General features: G+C 36.1%; 1 long non-coding RNA gene across 2 annotated transcripts; it reads left to right on the top strand.

The window, feature by feature from the left end:
* The first annotated feature begins 753 nt into the window (after positions 1-753).
* Positions 754-4426, top strand: LOC146711677 (uncharacterized). Of its 2 annotated transcripts, none has more exons than XR_014920194.1 (5): positions 754-1039; positions 1482-1517; positions 1894-2041; positions 2403-2490; positions 3073-4426. It is a non-coding gene; the product is annotated as an uncharacterized LOC146711677 (long non-coding RNA). The 2 variants fall into 2 exon arrangements; XR_014920193.1 differs by having other exon boundaries at positions 1454-1517.
* The last annotated feature ends 1238 nt before the right edge of the window (positions 4427-5664 follow it).

The raw sequence follows: 5664 nt of genomic DNA, 5'->3' as shown, positions 1-5664 counted from the left end.
ACGTTGGTGATACAGTTTTTTTTAATGTGTATGATATTTTTGTCATGCGATTTTAAAGCTGGTCCTACAACCGCATCCAAGAATAACATGCAGCTTATCTCAGAACTGTCGGTGAAAATTATTATTGGAGCTAGGTTTAATTGAGCTGCATTTTAAAGAGGTGCAATTTCACAATTTGTGTATATTTTCTAAGTTCACTATTTTGTCATGTGTTGAGAAAAACACAGATTTTAAAATTACATGGTCTAATATTTACATTTAGCATAACTGCAACATTATTTTTTCATTTTTTTTTTTTTAAAGACTCGAAAGGACTTGAAATTCAAAGTTTCAGACTTGTGACTTGACTCGGACTTTTACACCAGTGACTTGAGACTCGACTCTGACTTGCCTGACATTACTTGAGACTTGACTTGAGACTTGAGGATAAAGACTTGAGACTTACTTGAGACTTGCAAAACAATGACTTGGTCCCACCTCTGCCAGATTTTAAAATGATCCATTGCATTGGCCTAAAGTTCAGACATTCAGGTCTGTTCCTGCAGGGCTAGTCTCTACATTTTTGATCCTTCTTCTGATCTTCACTGAGATAAATTTGGTACCAAGTAGATAAAGACCAGGTGTGGCTTGTAAAGTAGCAAGAAAGACCAGAGTATCTGCAGAACACCTAGTATCTATTGGGCCTGAAGCAGAAATATTTCAGTGTCATATATATTTAATTTATTTTCATTTCTTCTGTTTACCGGCACACTGAAAAAAAGGGACTGGCCATCTCTTGGATTTATGTAAGCATCTTGCATGTATTTAACACAATTGCCTCATGTTTTAAAGATAAATGTAACTATATAGTGTAAAAACTACATGATATGCAGAAAGGGTGTATTAAATTGTTTATATCATGTTCAGGTGAAGTAAGTCAATAAGATAGCAACGTTAAATCTCGTGAAACCACGCGTGATTTCATCTCGCGGGCTTTGGATCGTGGTTTAAAAAATGCATCCATCTCAGTCAAGTCGAGCAGCCAACTCTACGTTTTTTGGTATGTCTTGATTTTTTGAATTAATATTTACCATATTTCAGCCAAATGTAGTTAAACGTCTAAAGTGCCGCCATGTAACATGCTAAAAAAGAGCCGTTAGCTTATTTGCTGTTTTATCTGTTATCAAAGAATTGGCGCTTTTTCATTTGAATTTGTCTTTGGCACAAGAGCCGTAATATCACATTAAACCTAATTACGAGGCACTCATAACATAATTTGGTTTTCTGTGTGAATAGATTTGTCAACTGACTCTTCAGTTACATTGTGTATTTACTGCACCGTGGTGTTAGTGAGATTTTGGACATTGAACAGCTTTAGCTAATATCATCAGCGGTATTATGCTAGCTTACATCCCTACCCCTCCTGCCCTCACCTGCTGTCCTTTTGTTTTTGTTTTTTTTGCTGCACATTGAGAGACCACATCTATTCTGCATTTCACCAGGAGTCAGCTGATGGATTGTGGGTTCAAGGTGTTATGGTAAGAAAGTATATTCTATTTTCGCTTAAGGTTTCTGTAACTTAATTATAATAGGTTTTTTATAATTATTAGGTGCATGCATACTCAAATAGACCACCCTATTAATACAACTGAGAAATCCAAAATCTGCCATAGGTTTGACTTATACCTGTATGTATTGCCAGAAAGGTGATTACTGGACTCACATTAATGCACACTTGAACTAAAATGAGGTTGTAACTTGTGGGTTCTTGGGTTGCAAATCAGAAATAAACATCTTTGGATTTTTTTAATCCCATAAGATCTGGAAACACAGTTTTTATTCAACAAAACATTACTGATTGTTAACCAAGCACAGTGCCTGCTGTTATTTCAAAATAATTTTATGTCATTTCAGATGAAATGCAGCATTCCAGTGCATCCCAACCATGTCTTTACAGGTTTCTGACGGAGCTGAGTTTCTCTCTGACAGTCTGCTGAAAGTGTTTGCAAAGTGATCGGGGGAACAGGGCACAAAGCTAAAGGATGTAGCTGCCATGATGACAGTAAGAACTTTAAAATTCTTTAACTACAAAGTGTATATGTATTGCATTAGGTCAGTAAAAGATTTTTATGCTGCATCCATTGAAACAGTCAACTATTACCTGTGAGTACTGATTCCACCGAAAGGATGCCATAATTTTCGTCATGCATTTACTGGCCCACTGAGAAAAATTGATCTTTTTAAAAAAATAAATGTTCTGGAAACTATATATCCATAAAGTTGATGTCAAACAGGAACTTTTGATATTGCTTTGTAGATGCTGGTGTTGCATGTTGACTGGTTTAAGTTTTTGTCTGGGATCATTTTCTTCTGTGCTACTGAAAAGTTCACAAATCTCTGTTTTCTTTGTTATAATACTTTAGGATGACATTAATGCTCAAAGGGAGTCTCATCAAAGTGCTCCGCATCTGTGTGAAAGACAATTGCAACATCTTGGTGCAGGAGTTCATGGTGAGTGTTTTATGAGTAGATTGTGGCTTTGCAACATTTTAAAATGCATTTAGTTATCCACTTGATCCTCATTGGACTGGTTAGGACCAGTAGTCCTCTTTAATAATTTGAAGTTCACATGAGGCCTGGTAGTGAACTCAGCCGCCGGCCCTTGAGGCCCCACCCCTGTATTAGGGGTCACATCAGTGTGAAAAAACTTTAAATTTGTCATTCTAGTGAACAAAGGAAAATCCCACCAGTATTTACATTAGCTTTTGTTTGGAAAAAAAAAAAGACCAACAGCTAACCAAATTGTGGGGCTGAAAGTCTAAATTCTAACATCTTCTGAGTGACAAAACCTGGATTTCTGATGGGCCGGTGTCTTTCTAACAAAAACTAATGTAAAGCATTTGAAATTATGTTTTTCACCCTCTCTTAGAAACTCTGTTAGACCATGAATGGCAGCATGGCAGGCCACTCTTTGGCTATAGCTATTTACTATGTTGCTTGCATTGGTTTAAATTACTCTAACATTAGAACTGGTAGATTCAAAAGAGATGAGTTTAAAAAGGAATCTTAAAGAAATGTTTTGTGTTTAACCAGGACTTGACTGAGGCCACTGCACAGATTGAGAAAACCACAATGAACATCTGTCTCCAGAGGATGCACCAGGCAATGACTTTTCTGACGTTGGCATCATCATCGAGGGTATAGTAGTTCTTCAAGATCTGGATAACGTGACCTTTGCAGTAGCCATGCTGTTTGGACCTTTTTTATTCCTTCAATATGAGTTACCCATCACAACTCTGCTACACTTTTGAGGTGATTCAAAGGGTGGTAATGGAGTTGGAAGCAACTCAGCTCTCAAGAAAAGCTCACAACTAAGACAAAACTGCTCCTGCAACGAAGCTCACTGTTATGCATGTGAGGTGACCAGCTCTAGGTGAGAAGACATTTAAATCTCACACTTGTTCTGCTGCATTTTTGAAGCTCAATTCCAGGAACAGATCGCAGGGTTCATTTTTATATACTCTGCAACTGCCATGAGGACGAGCCGTTTTTTTGTTGTTGTTGTTGTTTGTTTTTCCTTTTGCTCTGTACAAGTTCTCTGTCTGTTTGGCAGCATTTTTAAATTTCTCTTTGTATTTTTTCTTTCTTTTACTAGTGAAGAGATGTAGCATGAACAGTTATGCAGTCTAAATATCCCATATGGGCCGTGTGAAATGGTATTTTCAGTTTCATTCAGTTGAAGTAAGGAACGTTGAATATTTCTAAGCTTGCTGTTTTGAACCAAGATGTCACAGTATGATCAGTGCCGTATTTTTTGACAGTCACTGTATCAATGTTATTTTTGCATCTCTTGAATAAAGGTTTTGACCTGCAAGTGCTAATTTCTTTAGTTATTGGGGTAAAATGGGTAATGTTAATAGGAAGGTGTTTGCCAATTCAGTAACCTAATTTAATGTTAATGGAAACTAACATTACCTCAAATTGTTTAGTTATAATTGTTGTTTAACTGAATCTTGACGTCAGAGGCCTTAAATAGAATGTTTTGTATTGTTCTTTCCCAACATTTTTCAAAAGAAAGAGTCTAATTTCTTTGCTGTGATTGATTCCAGAGAACACGGAAGAACTGACATTATTTAACTGTTGGTTTATATAGATTCAGTAGTGGAGTAATGTCAGTTTAATTCTTTACCTACTGTCAATGCAGTGAAATTAGACATTTTGTTTTGAAAGGTTACTGGTGGATGCCAGCAACCATCTTGGAAGAGAACAATATAATCTGTTATAAGGCCTCCATTTGAAAATTGTGTATTTGATGCTAGAATATAATAGCAAAATGTAATTTGAAGATAACATGTAGTATTTAAGTGACCAAGTAGTATTGGGTAAAAGTTATTGAATGGTGTTGGGATAAAGTGAGAAAATTGTGAAGGATTAAAATATTTCAAGAGCTCAAATTACTTCATCAAAACATGTTTAAGTCACATTTTATCAACACAAATTGCACAGGTTTATTGAACATGAATAAATTGTGTTAATTTAACTCAATTGTTTAAGTTGCTGCCAAAGCAAAACATCTGTGTGCAACAAATGTCCACCATTGAATTAAGTAAATCCAACAACATATTTTTTTCAGTGCATGGCTTGATAATTTCTTGTTCAAAGTTGTCTTTAAAATGTTGTATGAATGAGTTTCTTTCCCCCCCCTATCAGTCATATAACTGCAGTCACCTGGCTCTCTCTGATTAGAATAGAAGTTGCTGCTCTGGGTCATGTCATCTTTTTACACTCTTGCCCATTGTTTATTTGAAACAACAACACAACCAAAAATAAGTTGACTTAAAACCACAGCATCTGTATGTGTGTGTGTGTGTATGTGTGTGTGTGTCTGAGTTAGGGCGTTGTTGTTGTTGTTGTGAGCATTAATAAATGATGGGTAGGGGAAAAACCACTGGGTTAATAGCATTCACTTGCAACTAGATTACTGTGCATTACCATAGCAGACTTTGGGAAAGCAATGTGATTTTCTGCCAATTTCATTAAACATACTTTAATTATGTATGCCTAATTTACTGGTCTACAATATCAACATGTTTATCTGTCAGTGATTACTGTTTAATTGGTGATTAGATGATAACTGTGAGCTCTAATAGTGAATGGCATTTTTTGCTTTTGAAGTCATCTTTGCTCATCTGGACTTTTTACAAAACACACAATACCTGCATTGAAAGGACAGTATCAATTAACAGAGCTCAGAAAGCTGAATTAATAACAAACAACATCATGGGTGGTAAAAATACTCTACCAGACTTCCTTGACTTTTAGATTCAATTACTTGTCAGTTTTTATTTTTGCTAAAGTGCTATGAATCAAAAGTGTTTGTCGTTTTTTAACAATTTCTCCATCGGAAACATGAAAATTTGTAATAAAGTGGACAGTTGCAAAAAACAGAAGATGATTCATCTCTGAGTCATTGTAAAAAGCATCACACAGGATTGCACGCAAGAGGAGGCAGACACAGAGAATGTGTTGGGGCAGCAGGGATTGAAAATCACCCATCACAGCACGGAGAGGAGAACGAGTTTTGAGTCAAGATTTATGAGAAGATGCTTTTTCTCCACTGAGGTGGTTAGGAGGAAGTTCCTGATTTGGAAAGTGGCATTAGATGAAATGATTGGTCATAATTGC

The sequence above is a fragment of the Copadichromis virginalis genome, linkage group LG4 (genome assembly GCF_057382275.1).
Source record: "Copadichromis virginalis isolate Kocher_CV1m ecotype Utaka linkage group LG4, C_Virginalis_male_GT1.1, whole genome shotgun sequence".
NCBI classification, from domain to species: domain Eukaryota; kingdom Metazoa; phylum Chordata; class Actinopteri; order Cichliformes; family Cichlidae; genus Copadichromis; species Copadichromis virginalis.
The sequence above is the reverse complement of the archived record's forward strand: the minus strand, read 5'-3'. Positions and strand labels throughout refer to the sequence as shown.